Source organism: Bos javanicus, chromosome 19 (assembly GCF_032452875.1).
Source record: "Bos javanicus breed banteng chromosome 19, ARS-OSU_banteng_1.0, whole genome shotgun sequence".
NCBI lineage: Eukaryota > Metazoa > Chordata > Mammalia > Artiodactyla > Bovidae > Bos > Bos javanicus.
The window spans coordinates 41,568,425-41,593,415 of NC_083886.1; the positions used below are offsets into that span (position 1 = coordinate 41,568,425).

The 24,991-nt window shown below is 39.8% G+C and overlaps 1 protein-coding gene across 4 annotated transcripts in view; it reads right to left on the reverse strand.

Moving 5' to 3' along the window:
- The window catches only part of IKZF3 (IKAROS family zinc finger 3), a 90,860-nt gene that overhangs the window by 40,807 nt on the left and 25,062 nt on the right, over positions 1–24,991 (reverse strand). The gene's annotated exons all lie outside the window — the stretch shown is intronic.

Consider the following 24,991-nt stretch of genomic DNA (forward strand, 5'->3'; position numbering starts at 1 on the left):
ACCCTACCTAGTACACTGTTGGTGGAAATGAAAAATGGTACAGTCATTTGGGGAAAAAAAAAGTTTGTCAGTATAATAGGCAACCTTCTGGAACTGTTCCCAATAATCCCTGACTGCTAGTAGGCATATCTTGTGTAATCTCGCCTTGCACGTGGGTTGGATGTAGGTGACGTGCTTCTAATTAATAAAACACAGCAAAAGTGATGGGAAATCACTTCTGTTTATTTTAGATTTTTTTGATGTGGACCATTTTTTAAAGTCTTTATTGAATTTACAACATGCCTTCTGTTTTATGTTTTAGTTTTTTGGCTGCAAGGCAGGTGAGATCTTAGCTTCCTGACCAGGGATCGAACCTGCACCCTCTGCACTGGAAGGCAGTCCAACTAGTGGGCCACCAAGGAAGCCCCCACTCCCTTTATTATACTGTAAAAGAATATGACTTCCATCTTGTTCTCATTCTCTTACTCTCTCTTTCTCTCTCTGGTGCTTCTCACGAGCTTCTCTAATGAAGTAAGCCAGACATCTCACATGGCAAGGAACTGAGGGTAGTTTCTGGCCAAACGACAGTGAGGAAAAGGAGGCCCTCAGTCCAAAAACCTTCAAGGAACTGAATTCTGACAAGCACACGAGTGAATCTGGAAGTTGATCCTTCCTTACTCAAGCCTTCAGATGAGACTGCAGTCCAGGTCAACACTTTAATTGCTGCATCTGAGATTATGAAGCAGAGGAACAAGATAAGCTGTGCCTCTGTTCCTGAGATAATAAATCTGTACTGTTAAGCTTCCAAGGTTTGGGATAATTTGTTATATTGCAACCAATAACTAATATAGACTTTCTTACAAAATTAAACATAGATTTACCATATAATCCAGCGACCCCACTCTTAGGTATCTACCCAAAAGAAATGAAAACCTATGTCTACACAAAGACTTGCACACAAATGTTCATAGCAAGATTACTCATAAAAGCCAAAACAAAAATGGAAACAGAGTATCCATCAAATGGTGAACTAATAAACAAAATGTACTTTATCAATACAATAGAATACTATTCAGAAATAAACAGAAACAAAGTAATGGTACATGCAACAACATACATACACTTAAAAACATTATGTTAAGTAAAAGCAGCAGAGCAGAAGAGTACATATTGTATTATTCCTTTTATATGAGAGGTCTAGAAATGCTAAGTCTATAGAGACAAAAATCAAATTAGCTGTTGCCTAGGGCTGGGAGTAAGAATGGGAATTGACTGCCAACAGGTACAAGGAATTTTCTTAGGGTGACAGAAATGTTCTAAAACATGGTTGCCCAACTCTGTAAATTTACTAAAAATCACTGAATTGGACAGTTAAAGGTATGGAAATTATAACCACACTATAGCTGTTTTTTTTTTTTTAAAAGAAAATTATAAGAATTTTTTACAAAATCAACAACTAATAGCTAACAACACTGATAAATACTCTCTCAAGAGGGAAGAGTTTAGCAGCTCATTCACCAATTATTATAAGAAACATCGTGACAAGTGTAGCTTTTGAGCAATGATTAAGCTAACATGAGAAGTCCTCATAAGACTATCATTAACTCCTTTTATTCTTGTGCAACTAATTTCATGCCCTTTTCAAAGAATTTAATAAATTCTGTATTTATTCTTGTGTATAAAAACACAAGACGTATCTGCTAATTGGTAGTAGGAAAGAAGCTAAAACAAGCAACTGTAAGAGTTGGCCTCATAGGACATTTCTACAGTACTTAATTATTTTATTATCTACTACTTCAGATAATACCTAAGTAACTATTGATTTTTGCTTTCTAAATTGTACTAAAATCCATAAAAATCCAGACTTTCTAACTATATTAGTTCTTTGTCACATTTTGTGTTTTTATGTCTTTTTATGTGGTTTTATGTCTCACTTTCTATTCTGTTAATGGTTGAGTATGCTTTACTAGGCTATGACTATTACTTGATTAATGAGTGCTATCTCTGACCTACAAGTTAGCAGTGGTATAAAGCAAATGGGGAAGCTCTTTGAGGATTCACTCAGGAATGTGAGAGTTGAGTTCTCCCATTAGAAAAGAAGAAAATAAAGAACTATCTTTTCTATATAGTCTTAAGAGAGAGAACTAGTACAACCTGAAGGACAAGAACCGGAAAATCAAGTTCATGGTGGGTTAAGAGTTCATATAAAAATGCCAGAAACAGTTCTGGACTGCAAGTAACGAAGAAAGATAATAAAGGTACATTAAAGTGGATGAGCGTTATGGCCAGAAGCCTAGGCTGACTTAAGAGACGTTAATAAAGAGCCCTTTCTATATTTTCCAGGGCTGCTATGAACTTCCTTGAGGAGTAACAAAGGCACGACTGGGATTTCTGCTTCTGCAGACGCAGGTGCAGAAAAGCCTGGTCCTAACAAATCTTCTCAACGTTTTTAATGCCACCAGACTGACTAATATAGTGAAACATCTACCTCCATCCTGTTTTTACTTATTCAGTTGACATAATTAACAAATCTACTAAGGGTAAGGCCACAAATTATTTTTAATTATTAAACCGTGGAGTTCCACATGTAATGTTTCGACAGCATCATTCACTGCAGAATACAGTTTTCAAGACTGTCATTTCTGCAGCCTCAGATCTAGATCCAACTGCAGTCGGTTAAAAAGCAGATTTCAACCAGGCAGCTGAATGAGAAAACATCTGGACCTACCAGTCAGAATGAGAAAGGTCGCATGTTAAATCCAGATAATCTTGTTTATTGGTGTTTGAAGGTTATACACCAAGGGCTGGATTACCAAGGTCCTCCTTTAGGCCTGGCTCTGACATCTTCATTCATCTGCTCTGTGTGTGACACTTGAAAATTCAAAGCTTTAAAACTACTTTGTTGTCAGTCACTTCCAAAAGTAATTTTCCTAACTCTAAGCCTGAATACTATGTCAACCTACTGCCAGACTGCTGAATATTAAGTGCTAGGAGAAACCACATAACAGAATTGTCAGGGGCAGATGATGTCTATTCTTCTAAAAACCTGTTTTCCAAGTTGCCACTCGGCATTTTTTGTGGATGAAGCATTTCCAACATTCTCTATCAAAACTTAAAAAAAAAAAAAAGGAAAGGCTTTTGAAACAGCAAGGAATATAATCAAAAGGTTGCCCTAGGGCAGGGTTCAAACTGGTGATGAAGAAAGAAAGAGGACTGTGCCTATTTCATGATTTTCATAATTAGTATATATCAGTATTATTTTATACACACAGGAATAAACCAAAATTGTTTATGTTGAAAGCATAGAGACCATTATATAAACTATTAAAAAATAGCAAAGTTAAGAAGCCTTAAGACCTTACACATGTTGGTCAGGGATTTTTCATCTTTTCTAGGTTGTGGATCTACCTGTGAGAACTATATTGTACATAGAAAAATACACACATACCAATAAACAAAATTTCATATAGTTTTGAAGAGGTTTTCAAACCTTGAGGTGTCAAGTCTATATTAGGCTTTTAATCAGGTCCAGTCTTAAATTGATGGCTCCTTATATTACATTGTATATGTTTTACATGATAGCAGTTGGTCTTCAATTTTTTGCTTGCATAGTCTCAAAGAATTTTGAAAAATTATATTTACCCTTGATATATAGTGGACATTAAGTGGATATTAAGTTGACATCTATAACTTATCATAATTTAAAAGTTTTTAGAACAAAAACACAGTTTGTTTATTGTAAATAATGATGGTTAAAACTCACTGCACCCTTTCAAATGGGCGTAATGGAATATAAATATTAGTGATTTGATTTACTCCCTTATAAACTTAAAAATACATAAATAATCTTTAAAAAATCAGAAAATTTCTCCTTGAACTTCTATTTCCATTTTCCTTTTCCATAGAGTTTTATCTTTATGCTATTCGTTTATGCTTGAGTCTTCTATTGCTCATTCTATCATATGTCTCTATAACAAAAACAACTATAAAAAGAAAAGAAAAAACAACTATATACAAAAATAAAATATTTTTATTACCATGAAGTGTTATGTGTTAATAAAATTTCTTTGAGACTGAGTTATCATTAAAGTTATTAGCATAAAATTGATGAAAATAATATAGGTATGTTAAAAATCTTGATCAATAATTATTAAACATAAAAAGTAAAATGTTGGGGATGCATCTCTAAATGAAATGAAGGGGGCATGCATTTATGAAAGTTTGAGTAGAGGAATTATCTCTTGACCCTTTGTTTGATATCTTGGAAATATATGTATACACATACATATATATATATATATATTTTATTGGAGTATAGTTGCTTTACAATGTTGTGTTAGTTTCTGCTGTACAGCAAAGTGAATCGATCACATGTATACATATATCCCCTCTTCCTTGGATTTTCTTCCCGTTTAGGTCACTGAGTATAGTTCCCTCAGCTATACAGTCTGTTTTCATTAGTTATCTATTTTATACATAGTAATGTAAATATGTCAATCCCAATCTCCCAATCCATCCCACCACATCCTCCCCACTTCTTGGAAGTATTTACACTTTAGGGCAAAGAATTAAGATTTGGGATGGGTGAGAGATGTGCCTTTCTTCTATAAAGTGAGGAAGGATCACTGTGAAAGGGGAGGTGGGAAAGAAGAACCTCAATGACAGCAGCCTAGTAGGGGAGATCAGTTCCAGGAAAGAGAACATGATGAAGATGAAGACATAGAAACTGATTCTCTTAAAATTATCCACATCCATGTAACCCTTGGAATGTCTCCCTATATCCTGGTTTGGGGAACACTGCTGAAAAAGACCTCAAGGCCAAAATGTACTCACATGCTCTTCTTCACTTAATCAACTGACAATTATTTAGTGAGCACTGGCAAGGCAATGGCACCCCACTCCAGTACTCTTGCCTGGAAAATCCCATGGATGGAGGAGCCTGGTGGGCTGCAGTCCATGGGGTCGCTGGGAGTCGGACACGACTAAGCGACATCACTTTCACGCATTGGAGAAGGAAATGGCAACCCACTCCAGTGTTCTTGCCTGGAGAATCCCAGGGACAGGGGAGCCTGGTGGGCTGCCGTCTCTGGGGTCGCACAGAATCGGACACGACTAAAGCGACTTAGCAGCAGCAGCAGGGGACAGTGCAGATGATGAATGGATAAATGAATAGTTGGATGGAAAGGCAAAAAGAAAAATGGATAAATATTGACCATTTACTGTCAATAAATATTGATCACTTGGCATAAAAGGAGAAAGAGACTAAAAAGACTGTCCTTGACATGTCATCAACCCTTTGAGGTCAATGAAGTACAGTAAGATCCCGCCACAATGCATCAATTTGAATATTACAGGACTAGTGATTGCCTGCAGCTGTCCACTCTTCCTTTTTCTGACAGGAGCAAGCTAAAATTCTTATGTTATGAGATTAGGTAGGGAAGCAACTGCTTCATGATTACTTGAGACTTTTAAAGTTTAATATATGGCCAGTAGTGTCTAGTCTAAACTTCACTGTTGTTGCTTTGTGCTTTTTGTAATATTAATACTATCTACCAAAAAATCTATTATTTCATTAACTCTGTAAAAATGTGACCCCCATATCTTAAAGACAAAATTTCTGGATCCTGCCTACTATGCTGTGGAGATATTTCACATACTCTTCTCCAACACTATTCGCCTTTGTGCAAATTACAAAAAAAAAAAAAAGCCCCTTTGACAAGTTATGAAAAGTGATGACCTAGTGAGCCAGCACAGGGTTTCATGCGGTCCTTAGTCCAGTGGTGTGCTGGGAAATGCTTAAAAACCCACTCAGGGCGGGCCAGAGCTTCTTCATAGCATTTGCTGATGTCAGTGGTATAAATATCATAGCCTATTTCAAGCCATCAACATGAAGTCAGCGGCTCACTGAAAAACTTAACAAGCGGTTATGAGCTGCCTCTGGCACATCACTGGGACTCCTCTTACCCCTCAGCAGGGTGCATTCATGTGGTTACCACAATGTACCAGGGCACAGAATGGCCCAGTCACCACGCCTGGTGCCAAACTCAGTCTGAGCAGCTGAACTCCCTTGGCAAGAGCAGATGCTGGGCGAGTTACTGGGCACAAATGGGTGTTTCATGCATACTGCTAACCAACTGAACTGGAATCTACATTTCATTTCACTCCTCTTGCCTCCACTCCAAGGAGGCGCCAGTATTATTGTTCCACAGTTAAAGGGAAGTCAAAGGAGGGGGAAGAGTCTTGGAGAATCCACTAAAGACAGTGGGCAGACTATTTTTCTGTCCATTATTACAACTGTACATTTCTGTGAATGACAAATATCTTCCTATAATTTCCTTTTGGTTCACTGTGCCACAGAGGTTGGTGAGAAAAAAAAAAAAAAAGAATCCTGGGGTGTTTTTTGTTTTAAAAAAAGTCAGGGAGGGGTGTCTGGGTTTTATCACCAACAGAACTTACCCGTTTGACACAGTACGAGCCGTGAAGCCTCTCTGCCCATTGTGAGCACTTACAGAAATCCCCTGTGAGTGAACTTCTGCAGCAAAGCACTGCTGATTTTGTAAGATAACCCCTGCATCCCATGAGCAGCAGGTCTTGATCTGGGCTTGAGAGATGTAATATTTTGATAAAAAACGGCACTTCCTTTTGAAGCATGTACTTGCGTGTGCTGAGCAGTACCGCTGGAACCTCAGTGAGCGCCTAGGCGAGACTGACTCGGTCTCTCCCAGCTCCCTCCAGCCATAGACCCCTCCTTCACACATCTAAATGTAGCAGTAATTAGCATCCATAGGCCACAAATGTGGCTTGTCTTTTTTTTTCCCTCTTTCAGAAGCATCAAAATAGTTTGTATTTCTCATGAGTGCGAAAAAGTTGTACATCTCAAAAGATATTGAGACTCTGACATGGAAAACTACTGAGGACGGGAGCTCTAGCTCCTAAGGGGAGGAGAATGATTTGTTTTCAGCAAACTTTCTAACTTAAGTTCTTATCTTTGACCTAAGCATAGCATCACCACAGAGAAAATTTAAGGCCTTTCAAAAAATGATCAGATTCAAGTTTTCTCATGGAATCAGTCACGATCCTAACTCTTACATAAAGGAATAATTAAATAAATACACTACTTGATCATTGCTGCTGCTGCTAAGTCGCATCAGTCGTGTCCGACTCTGTGCGAGCCCAGAGACGGCAGCCCACAGGCTCCCCAGTCTCTGGGATTCTCCAGGCAAGAACACTGGAGTGGACTGCCATATCATTACTGTATAATTATTTAAAAAGAAATCTATTTCACAACGAGAACCAGGTATACCCAATATTTGGTCCTAAAGACTCTGAAGATGAAGAGTGTACCCCCAAAGTTCATGTCTGTCAGAAATTTCAGAACGTGACTTTATTAGAAACTGGGTCATTATAGGTGTAATTAGTTAAGAGGAGGTCACACTGGATGGGCCTTTAACCCAATGACTAGTGTTCTTGTAAGTAGAAGGGAAGACACACACCAATACACTCAGAGACGGCCCTGCGATGATTAAATTGGAGTTGTGCTGGTACAAGCCAAGCAACACCCAGGATTGCTGGGAGTCACCAGAAGCTAGAAAGAGGCAAGGAAGGATTCTTTTCTAGAGCCTTTTAGAGGGACCATGGTGGTGCTAACACTTTCATTTGGAACGTCTAGCTTCCAGAACTATTAGAGAGTAAATTTCTGCTGTTTAAGCCACCCGGTTTGTGGTAATTTGTTATAGAAGCCCTAGGAAACTAATACGAAGGGTAAATGTGCCACTTAAGCAGAGTAAACAGCCGAAGCTGATGGATATTGAGATACACTGTGTACTTTTTGCCCAATAGCAGCTCAAGAACAAACTGCTAGCCTAAGTAGAAAGAGATGGTGGTTGTTAGGGGAATGCTGAAAAATGGAGGCCAGTAGTATATTAAATGCAGGGTACTGGTAGCCAAATTTATATTCCCTAATTATTCAAAGAAGAAAAGCAATGCCATCCACATATTCAAAAACTCAAAACATACAGATGATGGAATTTTCCCTTCACTATTCTAAGTGGGAAATGGCAAGGGATAGGGATTCAATTTCAGAGGAAGAAGGACTGAAACAAAAAGCTATGAGGTTCTATGTCAGACATTCTTCCTTTAACTGTATTTCTTTTTCACAGGGCCCTGCTGGGATGACATCCCACCATTTGATGTGTCGTCTCTACCTAGTTATATCCTAGGTACACCACCATTAAAACACATTTTACCTCTAACCCTGATCTCCAGAGGCTTTATTTTATTCTTCTGTGATCACAGGCCAGATACAAACAATAAGAATATTTTCTCTTGTGATATATTATGATTGCTTTAATTTCTACTTTTGACATTATAATATCTCAATGACATTTTCAATCCAATAGGAAAGTCCCAATATCCTCTGTATTCAGTGAAGTTCCTATGATACTCCCAGCAATCATCCGGTGCTAAACAAAAATAAAGACCTGGGGAACCCTTGGTTATTTCTTACTGCTCAAGATCAGTTTGACTTAGGGGAGTTCAGGGGAGAATGGATACATGTATATGTATAGCTGAGTCCCCTCACTGTTCACCTGAAACTATCACAACCATTATTTGTTAATCAGCTATACCCCAAAGTAAAAAAAAAAAAAATCAGTCTGACAACAGTTGGAGTTGGTCACCACTAAGAAGAGAAAAAATTGTTCACAGGAGTCAATGACTAGGCTGGAAAACTCTCAATCTTTTCAAAAATCCAGGTGGATTATGTTACTTCCTGCTGTTGCTGCTGCTGCTAAGTCGCTTCAGTCGTGTCCGACTCTGTGCGACTGCATAGACAGCAGCCCACCAGGCTCCCTCATCCCTGGGATTCTCCAGGCAAGAACACTGGAGTAGGTTGCCATTTCCTTCTCCAATGCATCAAAGTGAAATGTGAAAGTGAAGTTGCTCAATCGCGTCCAACTCTCAGTGACCCCATGGACTGCAGCCTTCCAGGCTCCTCGGTCCATGGGATTTTCCAGGCAAGAGTACTGGAGTGGGGTGCCATTGCCTTCTCCGATATCACTTCCTAGATGAGTATTTTTGAAAAGATGTAAATGTGGGCCACGAGGGTTGTTTTTTTTTCTCAAAAAGTTTATAATGTAATGGGGTGAAAATTTGTCATGCACGAACAAATCCAGATAGAGTACAATAAGGCTTAAATAAATAGTAATTAAACACACACCCAAACGTCAACTCTAAGACCATACTTGAGGAGGCGGGGCTTGGCACAGTACAAGAAGGCCTCATGGAGGAAATAAACTTGAATTGATTTAAATATCTCTAGTGCTTCAGTCTACTAGATTTACATTTTCAGGAAGAAAGGAGGAACCAACTGAGTGGTAGACACAACACTGAATCCACAAATGGTTTTATTTGTGACCAACTGGCTTATATAAACTGTAGTGGCATAAAGCTATACCCACAGTACATGTGTGTGATAAACAGAGCTGTTAGTGATGTATATTTTTCAAATTCAAAAAATAATCCCATTAGACCCCAACTGATGCCTTTTTGGTATGGTTACATGAACCCTGTTCCTTTCAAGAACAATAGCTTTCTTAAGCTATCACACAATACATGCATACTCTAGGCCAAGAGTCAAGAAACTATGGCCTGCAGGCCAAATCTGACCCACTCAGTGCCTGACTTTATAAGTAAAGTTCTTGAAGGCCATGCACATTCAATTCTGCACCTGCTACAGTTGCTTTACATTACAACAGCAGAGTTGAGAAGCTGCAAAACTGTGTTGCCCACAAAGTCTGAGATATTTACTACCTGGCCCTTTACAGAAAAAAAAAATTGCCTAGGGAAACAAGTATGGGAAACAAGTAAACATAAGTTAAATGTTTACACCTTTTAAAAGTTTTTTTTCCCAAATATTTTATTTTGTTTCTCAAACAACAATACTAGTTGGGTAAAGCCTTTTCCCTCTAAAAATTTAGTCGGTCTTTCCACAAGAGAAAAATAAAGTAAGTGTTTCTAATTTTTCTATAAAATAATTTTCTAAGAGTTGGAAAATTAGAAAGAGGCACATGACACATTTAAATATGTACATTAAACATGATTACAATTATTCTGAATTTAAAACATTCCAAGATTGGTCTGGTCTCAGTGTCTAAAACTTTCCGGAGGACATTAAAATACACTTCCACAAACTTAAATAAATTAAGATCCTCTAAAGCATACTTTTAAAATAATCATTATTACCATGCGGGATCTTAGTTCCTTGATTGAACCCATGCTTCCTGCAATGGAAGTCTGGAGTCTTAACTACTGGGCCATCAGGGAGGTACTCCTAATTCCCTTTAAAAATATAATCCTAACTCTAGTCTTAATGTTTCTCGACGCTAAATATGGGGCTTCCCTGGTTGCTCAGACAGTAAAGAATTTGCCCGTGATATGGGACACCTGGGTTCAATCCCTGGGTCAGGAAGATCCCCTGGAGGAGGGCGTATTCAACCCATGGTGAATATGGCAGAAGTGCCTTAATATACCGATATATTAAGATTCATTACTATATATCTTTTCTCAGGCAATGTTACTTTTCAATTCTGTTATTTCATATTTTAGCATGTATAATTTGTATATACTGATCATATGGTATCTTTTCAAAAAGCAGACACCTGGTAACAATCTTTCCCAGGGTATATGACCCCGATCAAGTGCCAGCATTATGTTACATTACAGTACAGTAGTCTGCTTAATCATGAAATGATGAATTAATCTTTCAATGCTAAAGGTAGCCTATTTACTTCTAAATTGGACTTAACTGTTTCTTCTCTTTCTCGAATTATTCAGAATGATTGATAATATCTTCTAGTCTTTACCAAGAACCACATGACACTCCCAGGCCCCTAACAAGTGAGAAAAATAGACAGATATTCCAGTAATCCACTGACATGTAGCTGGAGATGACAGCAGTTGGAGATGACCCTTAGAAGCACTTCTTGATCAGGGTCATAATAGTGTTGCATGGACTCCTCGAGAAGTGCTACACCACATGGCTTTTAATAATATTTGTTTTAAATTCCTGTAGTTGAACAGAGTTATTTGGTTTCTTCTTTACATTTCAATATTTAATCTTTTCCCCTCAACTATCTGAAAACATAAAACTCAAAGGCTACTTCTGAACCCAGAGCATATTCTAACATAAATTGTAAATTCCCAGACTGAAAGTAGTATAGGGATAGCCATTTCAACCCTAGACTTCATGGTGTTATCCACCAGACCTCAGAAACCCTAACTTGGAAAAATGCAAGCCAATGACATGGTTATCATTTGCCTTATTCTGAATGTGACTCCATGGTTGTCACCTTCAGAAAGTTGCACAAAGTTGGTAGAACACCATATGCCTTTCCTCAGCACAAATGACCACATCCTGTGCCAGGCAGCAATTTTCAGTCTCTGTGGTTAAGAACTGGTACAAATTAATGTATAGTTAGGCAGAGCTGGAATGTTAGTTGAAGCTGTGATTTGAGTCTCAGAAGTTTTAGATATAGACCTTCATTTCTGGGGCCTTAAGAAGCTAAGACAAAAGAAGATGATTCAGAGAAACAATTTTTGTCTTTTTCTTTTCTTCCTTTAAGGAAAAAGTGTGTGTGTATGTGTGTGTGTATTTTTAACCGAACAAGTGTTTACTGCACATCTACTCCCAAGTACTATTCTAGGTACTGCAAATACCTAGAGCAAAAAAGAAAACTCAAGATCCTAGCTCATGAAGGGTGGAAAAAGAGACACAATAAACAAATAAAACTCCAAAACTATCCATTGCAAAGTGCCACGCAGAGAATTAAAATAGGCTACTGTGTTAAAATAACTGGGTTGTCAAGGAAAGTCTCTCTGAAGAAATGTCATTAAGATGAGATCTGAGTGATATTCACAAAGCAGTACTGATAATATTTATCAACATAAATATTAATACAAAATGCTTACAATGCTAACATAAATATAGTGCTCAAAAGTCACAAAAACAGTCTGGAAGTATTTCATATGCTAATACAGACTATATTTGAGTGGTAGATCAGAAGTCGATTTTTCTTTTTTCTATTTCTATGAACTTTCTGAACTGTGGTAAAACACAAAAATACATTTAGTCTTTGTCCCCAATTCCTTACTCAGAGTTCCTAAAACCCTTGAAATTTCCTGAGTGATAGGAGCATCTTTTGCTATTCATAACAAGCTCCTTTCAATCATACCTGAACTTGTGCTACTGAGGTAACTTGGGGTGCAGCCCCCAGATAGCCTCAGGATGGGTTGGTCACCAGAAACACCAAGTGATTAGAGGACTGGAATTTTCAGTGCCACCAACCAACCTCCAGAAAGGGAACTGGAGATTGAGCTCTATAAATACTTTTGAACGGTAAGATTCAGAGAGCATCTGGTGAGGACACCAAACTGCTGAGAAGGTGGTATGCCCAGGGAGGGCATGGAAGCTTTGCACCCCACCCCACCCCCCATCCCATAGCTTGTCCTATGCACCTCTTCCATTTGCTGTTCCTGAGTTGTGTCCTTTATGATAAACCAGTAATAATATGTAAAGTGCTTTCCTAAATTCTGAGTCATTCTAGCAAATTATCAAACCTGGGAGTGGGGGGGGGGGCGGAGTTGTGGGAAATCCTAAATCTGTAGTCAAACTGGACAAAAGTGCAGGTAACCTGGGGACCTGGTACTTTCAACTGCTGTTTGAAGTGAGGGTAGTCTTGTGGGACTGAGCCCTTAACCTGTGGGTTCTGTGCTAACTCCAGAAGTTAGTATCAGAATTGAATTGATGTCTGGAGAATCAGTTGTTGGTGTTGGAAAACATCCTAGAATAGGTGTCAGGAGTGGGATTTGCTAGAACAGTCCTTGTTCATAGAACATATAGTTTGGGAAGAAAAAGAGGGGAATGAAGAACCTCTGATTCTTGGCCACATGGTCACCCATGTTACAGAGCAGCAGTTATGCTAGGATCAGTTACTATAAAGTACAATTGCTGCTACTGCTAAGTTGCTTCAGTCATGTCTGACGCTGTGCGACCCCAGAGATGGCAGCCCACCAGGCTCCCCTATCCCTGGGATTCTCCAGGCAAGAACACTGGAGGGGGTTGCCATTTCCTTCTCCAATGCATGAAAGTGAAAAGCGAAAGTGAAGTCGCTCAGTCGTGTCCGACTCTAGCAACCCCATGGACTGCAGCCTACAAGGCCCCTCTGTCCATGGGATTTTCTAGGCAAAAGTACTGGAGTGGGGTGCCATTGCCTTCTCCAATGGCAATGGAGAAGTAAAATTACCCAGAGTATTCAGAGATGGGTCCAACTCTTGGGAAGCTGATTCACTGGATATGTGCAGAAATGCAAACTGATAAGAAAAAAGTGAAACGCATAATCCCTTGGTCACTGTTATTGGCAAGAGCTGAAAGGAAGAGAGTTCTGGATCAGACCTTGAGGACTGATCAAGCTCAGATTTCAGTTGGATTCTGCTTCAGATACAAGGCTCAAAGTTTCCCCTAAAAAGAAAAACTATGCAGAAATGGCAGAGAGTACCTCTAAGAAGGTACTTCATGTGGTAGGAAGGCAAAACCAAGAAACTACTGAAACCAGGGGGTAGAATGTGAAAGAGTTGTCTTATTTTGTGAATCAGTACCATCAGTTTCCTGGAGAACTTTTAGTAAAACAGATTGTGAGAGTGACTAATTTAGGGGCACTGTCTTTAGTTTTGAATGCTATAGAGTGGAAGAGCATGTCTGGGTTGATAAAGGACCCACTGCTCACTATGAAACAACTGCAGATGGTTAAGACCCAGCCAGACACACAGCATGTTTTCCATGAGGAAATGGTCAGCTTGATGGACTGGATAAAAGCCACCATAAGGTCTGCTTACGCTGAGAAAGAGGACCATCCAACTCCCTCTGTAAGTGCCAAGTAGAACAACCCAGATGAAGCAGCTGATATGTTTCATATGTAAGCCAGATGACACTGACTTTATGACAACCAAGATAGTCACTCACTGAATATGCCTATTACCGAGGTCATAGTAAATGCTATTGGTTAAGGGGGTGTTCTGATTGATTTCAAACATATACAGCAGTAAGTGGCAGCTTGCAGCAAGTAGCAGTAAGCAGCAGCTAGAAGCAAGGTCTTAGTTTCCCAGACTGGGAGTCCTAACCACTGGACCACAGGGGTCAGCAGTTAGGGTCTGAGTCCCTAGTCTTTGTCTGCCTAGTCAAGAACAAATTCAGGTGAGGAGGTAGAAGGTGAAGAGTAAAGCAATAAGTTTATTAAAAAGGAAAGTATATGCAGAAAGGCACACAGGTGAACTCAGAGAGAGAATCACACCTTTGGGAAGTTTAAATTCTTTATAAGGGGGCAGTTTTTCAGGTCTTTGTCTTCCCTTAGGCCAATCATCTTTTTTTGTCCCCTCCCACCAGCCCACCAGTTAATTTGTCTCAGGACTCTCCCCTGAGGTGTGCAAACACCCTTAGCCAAGAAGAATCTTGAAGTGAAGGCTTCTTGGAAAAGCAAGACTGATTATGGCTTGGCATTAACCCCTGATTTTTGACCCCAAGGAGCCTTTCTGCGCATGTATAGTGTCTTCGTTGTCCCAAAGTGTGGGGGCGGCAGGGGGGTCTGAGATCCTTTACTCTTTCACCCAAACAGGGTTTTGCCCCTCTTTGTCCTTGCCATGACTATTATTTTAAGGTTTTTACAAGAGACGAAGACTGGCTATTTACCCTGTTTCTTCTGTTACTTGCATTTTGGAGGGCAAACAGGAGGCTGATTGTAAATGCCTTAACAATTTAAATGCCCACCTATCTCTTGTCTCAGGAAATGCAAACAGGAGGCTAATTGTAAGTATCCAGCCTGAAGCCCACTTCTTCCTGCCCCATGAAATGCAAACAGGACGCCAGTTGTAAATGTCTAACCTGGAGCCCATGTATCTCCTAACTCATAAGCATGCACATGTTGTATATAGCATGGTAAAGTTACTGCAGCCACAGAAGGAGATGAGAATGAGGCCTGAAAGGAAGAAGTTTATTACATTCATATGATCCATAGAAGGGGTCACCACATAACAAACAGGGCCACAGGGGAAAGCGCCGGTGCCAGTCAGAATACAGAAAAGAGCAAGGAAAATCCTAGGCTAAGAGCCTTCATTGGACTTTCAGAGAAAAGGCAAGGCAGGCAGGATAAACAGTTAAGGACTGGTTGGTTTGAATAATTACAGCAGGCTTTGTGACAAGTGGTCTCTAGTTGTCTGGTACTTGGCCTTGGATTGATTTCAGGCAAGGGAAATATTAGTTGAGTTCATGAGATTTAGATAAGGAGATAGTAGTTGGGGGGTACAGACTCAGGATTTGGTTGGTTTGTATATGAAAAACATGCTCCTGGCCAAGTCCTTTGCTATCTCTAACAGAAACAGAAGAGATTAAGAAGAGGTGGCAAGAATACACAGAAAAGTTATACAGAAAGTGTCTTAATAACTTGGATAACTACAATGGTGTGATCACTCATCTAGACCCAGACATTGTGGAGTGTGAAGTCAAGTGGGCCTTAGGAACTCCAGCTGAGCTATTTCAAATCCTAAAAGATGATGCTCTTAAAGTGCTACACTCAATATGTCAGCAAATTTGGAAAACTCAGCAGTGGCCACAGGACTGGGAAAGGTCAATTTTCATTCCAGTCCCAAAGAAGAACAATGCTAAAAAGTGTTCAAACTACCATACAGTTGCACTCATTTCATATGCTAGCAAGGTTATTCTCAAAATCCTTCAAGCTAGGCTTCATGAACCAAGAAATTCCAAATGTACAAGCTGGATTTAGAAAAGGCAGAGGAACCAGAGATTAAATTGCCAACGTCTGTTGGATCATAGAAAAAGCAAAAGAATTACAGAAAAACATCTACTTCTGCTTCATTGACTACACTAAAGCCCCTGACAGTGTGGATCACAAAAAACTGTGGAAAATTCTTAAAGAGATGGGAATACCAGACCACCTCACCTGGCTCCTGAGAAACCTGTATGCGAGTCATGAAGCAATAGTCAGAATCAGATATGGGAGAACTGACTGGTTCAAAACTGGGAAAGGAGTATGACAAGGCTGTATATTGTCACCTTGCTTATTTAACTTATATGCAGAGTACATAATGTGAAATGCCAGGCTGGATGAAGCACAAGTTGGAATCAAGATTGCTGAGAGAACTATCAACAACCTCAGATATGTAGATGATAGCACTCCAATGGCCAAAAGTGAAGAGGAACTAGAGAGCCTCTCAATGAGGGTGAAAGAGGAGAGCAGAAAAAGTTGGCTTAAAACTCAACATTCAAAAAACTAGGATGAAGGCATCTTGTCCCATCACTTCATGGCAAATAGAAGGGGAAAAAGTGGAAGCAGTGGCAGATTTTATTTTCTTGGGCTCCAAAATCATTGTAGATGGTGATTGCAGCCATGAAATTAAAAGACACTTGCTCCTTGAAAGGAAAGCTATGACAAACCTAGACAGCATACTAGAAAGTAGAGACATCTCTTTGCTGACAAAGATCCACTAATTATTAGAGAAATGCATATCAAAATTACAATGAGGTTCCACTTCACACTGATCAGAATGGCCTTAATGAAAAAGTCTATAAATAATAAATGCTGGGGAGGGTGTGGAGAAAAGAGAACCCTCCAACACTGTTGGTGGGAACGTAAATTGGTGCAGTTACTATGGAAAACAGTAAGGAGGTTCCTCAAAAAACTAAAAATAGAGTTGTCATATAATCCAGCAATCCCACTCCTGGGCATATATCCAGACAAAACTATAGTTCAAAAAGATACGTGTGGCCCAGTGTTCACTGCAGCACTATCTACAACACCCAAGATACTGAAGCAACCTAAATATCCTTCTCCAGGGAATCCTCCCCACCCAGGAATCGAAGGACAGGCAGACTCTTTACCACTGAGTCACCAGCCTCAGACAAAAAACAGAATGAAATAATGCCATTTGAGGTAACATGGATAGACCTAGAGACTGTCATACTAAGTGAAGTAAGTCAGACAGGAAAAGACAAATATCATATGATATCACTTATATGTGGAATCTAACATATGACACAATGAACTTATTTATGAAATGGAAACAGACTCATAGACTTAGAAAACAAACTTATAGGTTACCAAAGGGGAAAGGAGCTGAGGGAGAAATAAATTAGGAATTTGGGATTAGCAGATACAAACTACTATATATCAAATAGATAAACATGCAAAACTGAATACCAGTCCATCTTATCTGTCTCCTGAGAAACCTGTATGTGGGTCAAGAAGCAACAGTTAGAACCCTGTATGGAATAACTGATTGGTTCAAGATTGAGAAAGGAGTTCAACAGGGCTGTCTGCTGTCACCCATTTGTTTAATCTATACGCTGAGCACATCATGAGAAATGCCAAGCTAGATGAGTTAAAAGCTGGAATCAAGATGGGTGGGAGCAACATCAACAACCTCAGATATGCAGATGATACCACTCTAATGGCAGAAAGTGAAGAGGAACTAAAGAGCCTCTTGATGAGGGTGAAGGAGGAGTATGAAAGAGCCAGCTTAAAACTAAATATTAAGAAAACTAAAATCATGGTATCCAGCCCCATTACTTCATGCAAATAGAGGGGGAAAAGATGGAAGTAGTGACAAATGTCCTCTTCTTAGGCTCTAAAATCACTGAGGATGGTGACTGCAGCCATGAAATCAGAAGACATTAGCTTCTTGACAAAAAGCTATGACAAACCTAGACAGTCATTACTCTGTTGACTAAGGTCCATATTGTCAAGGCTATGGTCTTCCCAGTGGTCATGTACGGTTGTAAGAGCTGGACCATAAAGAAGGTGGAGTACCAGAGAATTGATGCCTTCAAACCGTGGTGCTAGAGAAGACTCCTGAGAGTCCCATGGACAGCAAGATCAAACCAGTTAAGCTTAAGGGAAATCAACCCTGAATACTTATTGGAAGGACTGATGCTGAAGCTGAAACTGCAGTATTTTGGTCATCTGATGCGATTTACAGCGGACTCATTGGGAAAGTCCCTGATGCTGGGAAAGATTCAGGGCAGGAGGAGAGGGCGTCAGAGGATGAGATGGCTGTATGGCATCACCAATGCAATGCACATGAACTTAGGCAGGAGGTGGTGAGGGACAGAGAGGCCTAACGTGCTGCAGTCCATGGAGTTGCAAAGAGTCGGACATGACTGGGCGACTGAACAACATGTACACCTGAATCACTCTGCTGTATACCAGCAACTAACAGAACATTGTAAATCAACTATACTTCAATTAAAAAAAAAAAACAAAATGAATATAAGGGTTAATGGATTAAGGTGAAAGTTTGGAGGAAAACTGGTATGTCCTAAGTGATTGCAACTCTTTTACCTGGATGTATTATGGGAATGGTTGCTGTGTCTGACCAGGGAACTCTTTTGTAGAACAGGAGGCATGAAAATCTATCCTTCAAGTAATATTAATTGGACATGCTAAATGAGGATGAATAAGATTGCCCAAGTCCACACAGGGTAGAAGAGAAGCTGGAGCACTGGCGTGGACAAACTCTATGCAATAGTTCTATGTGGAGCACAGACTGGGGCTTATGGCAAAAACCTGGGAGTGCTTCCTAGTGACAGCTATGGCGATGACAGAATAGAGAATTTCTACTTGAGGGGAAAGTAGTGGGCTTATATCAGACATTAATTGAAACTTCCCCAATGATTGCAGGACAAACAATAATCTCAGTATCTGAAATACCCATGGTATCTTAGATGGTATCAGAAAAATGTTCTAATGAGGAGGGCAATGCCCAGAAGAGTGCCACAAGAAAATGGAAATGGCTTACAAAGGATTATGCTACAAGAGAATGCAAGCTGCAGATATAAGCAGGGAGCCTCTTTTCTATTAGGACTGACTTTGGAACTGTGTAAGGAGCTGCCAGATTCTATCATCACTTGGACAGTGCCCTATAAACTGCTCTCTCTTTTTTTTAAAGCTTTTTATTTTTTATTGGAGTATAGCCAATTAACAATGTTGTGATAGGTGGACAGTGAAGGGACTCAGTCATACATATACATGTATCCATTCTCCCCCAAACTCCCCTTCCATCCAACCTGCCCCATAACATTGAGCAGAGTTCCATGTGCTATACAGTAGGTCCCTGTTGGTTATCCATTTTAAATATAGCAGAGTATACATGTCCATCCCAAACTATCCCTTCCCAGCATCCTCTCCCTGCCCCAACCCCAGCAACCATTAATTTATTCTCTATGTCTGTGAGTCTCTTTCCCCTATAAACAGTTCTTGTGTTCAGTCACTCAGTTGTGTCTGACTCTTTGCGGCCCCCGCCAGGCTCTTCTGTTCAAGGAATTTTCCAGGCAAGAATACTGGAGTGGGTTGCCAATATCTACTCCAGGAGATGTTCCAGACCCAGGGACTGAACCCAAGTCTCTTATGTCTCCTGTATCATAAGATTCTTTACCACTGGTACCACCTGGGAAGCCCAAACAGCTCTTAACTGACCAACAAAGGTCTGCTTGATGTATGGATGGCAGTCTAAGGTAAATGGCCAATATCCTATTTGAAAGACCTTCTTCAATCTTCTGATTGAAGAAGGTAAAAACAAATCAGTTTGGTGGGATGAATTACATGCTGCTTTCCTAGCAGTGATGGAAGAATTGAACAATAATGAAAGCCTCTATGTTTTGGTTTTTACCTGACTAATGTGTGATGGTCAATGACCTGGCCATATTGATAGGCAGAAGGCAATAGAAATCTGGCCTATTAAAGGGATGCCCACATGGAGTAGAACCCTGCAGAAATCACTATGGAAACTGGAGAGTACATTAAAGCAGGACAGGTTGACGTTCAACAGAAGAATCTCCTTCCAGACTAGATGATGATCAGTCATCCAGTTTATATACTGGTATATTAGCTTGAGATGGCAACCTGGGTCCATGAAATGAGTAGACATTTGGGGACCAAAGTAGTGCAGAGGGCTGAATTTGGACATATTCCTTTTGCACTCTTTGAGGCTCAAAATGCCAACAAGAACTGTTCAGTATGCCAACAAGAGAAACAGAGGCTGCAGATGGCTATGGGGGGATTCCTCAGGGGGAAGACCCCACACATAGCTGGTAGGTGGATTACACTGAACCAATGTCAGTAGCCCCAGCAGGGCTACAAATGGGTTTTGACAGACTAGACATTGACTCTCTACTGAGTTTTGCTTACCTGGTGATAGAAGCAGAGTCCAAGTACTATAAAAGAATCGCAATAGAAGATATTGAACACATTTGGATCATCAAATCACATTTTATCAGAGAAAGGAACACACTTTACAGCTCATAATGCCAAATAATGAATAGTCAGAGAGATTCTTCTCGGAATAAGTTTCATAGAAAACTGGAACAAGCATTTGAAATACTCCTTGTTTAAAACAGGGGGAGATGGAGGCATGAGGGTTTGGTTAACGTGTTTTCAACAGTAAAAAAAAAAAAAAAGATACAATCTGTTTGTAGGATATATATTAAATTTTAAGTTGACCTTAAAATGCATTCCAATATATATCAGGTGCAGACAAATACTGTTTGACTCCATCTACACAAGACACCTAGAACAGTCAAATTCATGGAGTCAGAGGCTGGGGGTAGAGAGTGGGGATGGGGAACGGGGAGTTAGTATTTAATGGGGACAGAGTCTCAATTTAGGAAGGTAAAAAATTCAGGAGATGGATGATGGTGAGAGTTGCACAACAATGTGAATGCACTTGGTGCCACTCAACTGTATAATTAAATATGGTTAAAACAGTATGTTTTATATTATGTGACTTTTACCACAACAAAAAAATTTTAATAAATTAAAACATTAAAAAAAAAGACACAACATAATAGGAGCTAAGGCAGCGTTGTTCCCACAAATGGATTCCTCTGTTTTTCTGGGGAAGAGAGGGTGGTGAGAGGCTGCTGGTATGATTATGCAGTTTTTTTCATGAGAGGAAAATAATGGTCTGACTACATGATTCTTTCCAAGGAGAGAGGACACTGGTATGATAAACGTACTTTTTGTTTTCTTCTCCATATACCTCAACTTTCCCTTTCCAATCTGATGCCCTGTGGTCACAGGACCAGGGATGCAACTACAAGTGCCAGAAACAGGCAAGAAATTGTAACTATAGTTTTACACCTTTATGTCAGGATTCCTAAAGGCCTGGCAGGGCAGGTAGTGCCTTCATTCTATTTGGCAAAATCAAGGTTAACACTTGAAAGTAGCTATTGCCCCGTGGTAAAAATAAATAGCCCAGTGGTTATGTAGCTAAGTAATTCTACCCTATATGACTAGAAAGGAACTGAAGGGGAAGCACTTACTACACTAGTATGTTGCCTGAAATCTAGAACAGCACAGTTGCTAAATCTAAAGTTCCTTCCAAATGTGGAAAAGTTTAGGTATAAATAAATGGAGAGAAGGAGGAACAGTAGTTCAGGGTAAAGGAATGAATCAATGGGCTATGCAAATGAAGGAAATCTAATATCATATTACAATCTCAACAGAGGCTCAGAGCAAGGGAATAATACCATCTTTTAGCTCAATTATGGGCTTCCCTGGTGGCTCAGAAAGTAAAGAATCCACCTGCAATGCGGGACAGCAGGGTTCAGCTCCTGGTTTGGGAAGATCCCCTGGAGAAGGTAACTCCAGTATTCTAGCCTGGAGAATTCCATGGACAGAGGAGCCTGGCAGGCTACAGACCATGGGGTCATAAACAGTCGGACGCAACTAAGCAACTTTCACTTTAGCTCAATTACACCAGATGCTTGAAAAGATGAAACCATGTATTGCTGAGACTACTTGTGGCTTTGGAACTTGACAAGATCAAACGGAAGCACACAAATCTGAGTGGTCTCACCCTTGAAGACATTTTCATATGATATGATGATGGACTAGAGTAATTAATGACTGAATGTGACTCTAGTGATGTACCAGTATCTTTTGACTTATATGATGCTTTTGCTATAAGAGATTAGTGGTCAGAGACAAAATATACATTTGGTCTCTGTCCCAGGTTCCTGGTATGAAGTTCCTAGTTCAGTAAGTCACTCAGTCGTGTCTGTCTCTTTGCGACCCCTGGACTGCAGCACACCGGGCCTCCCTGTCCATCACCAACTCCCAGAGTTTACTCAAACTCATGTCCATTGAGTCGGTGATGCCATCCAACCATCTCATCCTCTGTCATCCCCTTCTCCTCCCAGCTTCAATCTTTCCCAGCATCAGGGTCTTTTCAAATGAGTCAGTTCTTCCCATCAGGTGGCCTAAGTATTGGAATTTCAGCTTCAGCATCAGTCCTTCTAATAAATATTCAGGACTGATTTCCTTTAGGATGGGTTGGTTGGATCTCCTAGCTGTCCAAGGGACTCTCAAGAGTCTTCTCCAGCACCACAGTTCAAAAGCATCAGTTCTTCGGTGCTCAACTTTCTTTATAGTCCAACTCTCACATCTGTACATGACTACTGGAAAACCATAGCTTTGACTAGATGGACCTTTGTTGGCAAAGTAACGTCTCTGCTTTTTAATAGGCAGTCTAGGTTGGTCATAACTTTTCTTTCAAGGAGCAAGCGTCTTTTAATTTCATGGCTGCAATCACCATCTGTAGTGATTTTGGAGCCCCCGAAAATAAATTCTCTCTCACTGTTTCCATTGTTTCCCCATCTATTTGAAGTTCCTAAAACCCTTGGAATTCCCTGAGTGATAAGAATGTCTTTTGTTATTCATAACAGGCCCCTTTCAATAATACCTGAGTTTATGCTACTGAAGTAACTTAGGTTGCAGCCCCTAAATAGCCTAGGTCACCTGAAATACCAAGTGATTAGAGGATTGGAACTTTCAGCGTCATGCACCAACCTCCAGGAGGGGAACTGGAGATTGAGCTCTATAATACTTTTGAACCGTAAGATTCAAAGAGTGTCTGGTGATGACATCAAGCTGCTGAGAGTGTGGTTGGCCCAGAAAGGTCATGGAAGTTTTGCACTCCCCACCCCACAGCTTGCCCTATGTACCTCTTCCATTTGGCTATTCCTGAGTTGCGTTCTTTATGATAAACCAGTAATAGTATGTAAAGGGTTTTCCTAAGTTCTGTGAGTCATTCTAGCAAACGATCAAACCTGAAGGGAAGGTGGTGTGGGAAATCCTAAATCTGTAGTCAAGTTGGACAGAAGGGCAGGTAACCTGGGGACCTGGAACTTTCAACTGAAGTCTGAGTGAGGGCAGTCTTGTGGCTGAGTTCTATGAGTTTTGTAATAATTCTAGAAATTAGCATAAGAATTGAATTGAATTGTTGGATGCTCAGTTGGTATCTAGAGAACTGGTGGAAAACATCCTAAACAAACTTTCTATCATGAATATGTATTACTTTAATAACAGAAAAGAGTAAAATAAACATGTTATTTTAAAAAATGAAATATGAAAAGACAACCAACAGAATGGGAAAAAATATTTGCAAAGTGACCAACAAGAGATTAATCTCCAAAATATACAAATAGCTCATGCAGCTCAATATCAAAAAAGCAATCAATTGAATCAAAATAAGAGCTAAAGATCTAAACAGACATTTCTCCAAAGAAGACATACAGATGACCAAAAAAGCACATGAAGAGATGCTCAACATCACTGATTATTAGAGAAACACAAATCAAAACTACAATAAGGTACCACCTCACACTGGTCAGAATGGCCATCATCAAAAACCTTACAAACAATAAATGCTATAGAGAGTGTGGAAAAAAGGAATACCTCTTACGCTATTGGTGGGAATATAAATTGGTACAGTCACTACGGAAAAGAGTATGAAAGTTCCTCAAAAAAACAAAAAATATAGTTACCATATGATATAGCAATCTCATTCCTGGGCATATACTCAGAGAAAACCATAAATTGTAAAGATACACGAAACCCAATGTTCATTGCAGCACTATTTACAATAGTCAGGACATGGAAGCAAGCTAAATGACCATCACAGATGAATGAATAAAGAAGATATGGTGCATATATACAATGGAATATTACTCAGCCATAAAAAGGAATGAAATAATGCCATTTGCAACAACATGGATGGACCTAGAGATTGTCATACTGAGTGAAATAAGTCAGATACAAAGACAAATACCATATGATATCACGTATTGTAGAATCTTTAAAAATGTTACAAGTGAATTTATTTACAAATCAGAAATAGAGTCACAAACATAGAAAACAAACTTATGGTTACTGAGGGGGAAGGAGGGGAGGGATAAACCGGGAGATTGAGATTTACATATGCATACTACTATATATATAAAATAGATGACTAATAAGAACCTACTGTTAGCACACGGAACTCTACTAAATACTCTGTAATGACTTATATGGGAAAAGAATCTAAAAGAGTAGATATATATTTATATTTAACTGATTCACTTTTCTGTACAGTAGAAACTAACACTTGGCACCCCACTCCTGTACTCTTGCCTGGAAAATCCCCTGGACGGAGGAGCCTGGTAGGCTGCAGTCTATGGGGTCACTAAGAGTCGGACATGACTGAGCGACTTCATTTTCACTTTTCACTTTCATGCACTGGAGAAGGAAATGGCAACCCACTCCAGTGTTCTTGCCTGGAGAATCCCAGGGACGGGAGAGCCTGGTGGGCTGCTGTCTGTGGGGTAGCACAGAGTCGGACACGACTGCAGCGACTTAGCAGCAGTAGCAGCAGAAACTAACACAGCATTGTAAATTAACTATACCCCAATAAAAGGTTTTTTTTCTTTTTTTTTTAATTTATTTTAATTGGAGGCTAATACTTTACAATATTGTGGTGGTTTTTGCCATACATTCACATGAGTCAGCCATGGGTGTATATGTGTTCCCCATCCTGACCCTCCCTCCCACCTCCCTCCCCATCCCATCCCCCAAGGTCATCCCAGTGCACCAGCCCTGAGCACCCTGTCTCATTCATCAAACCTAGACTGGCA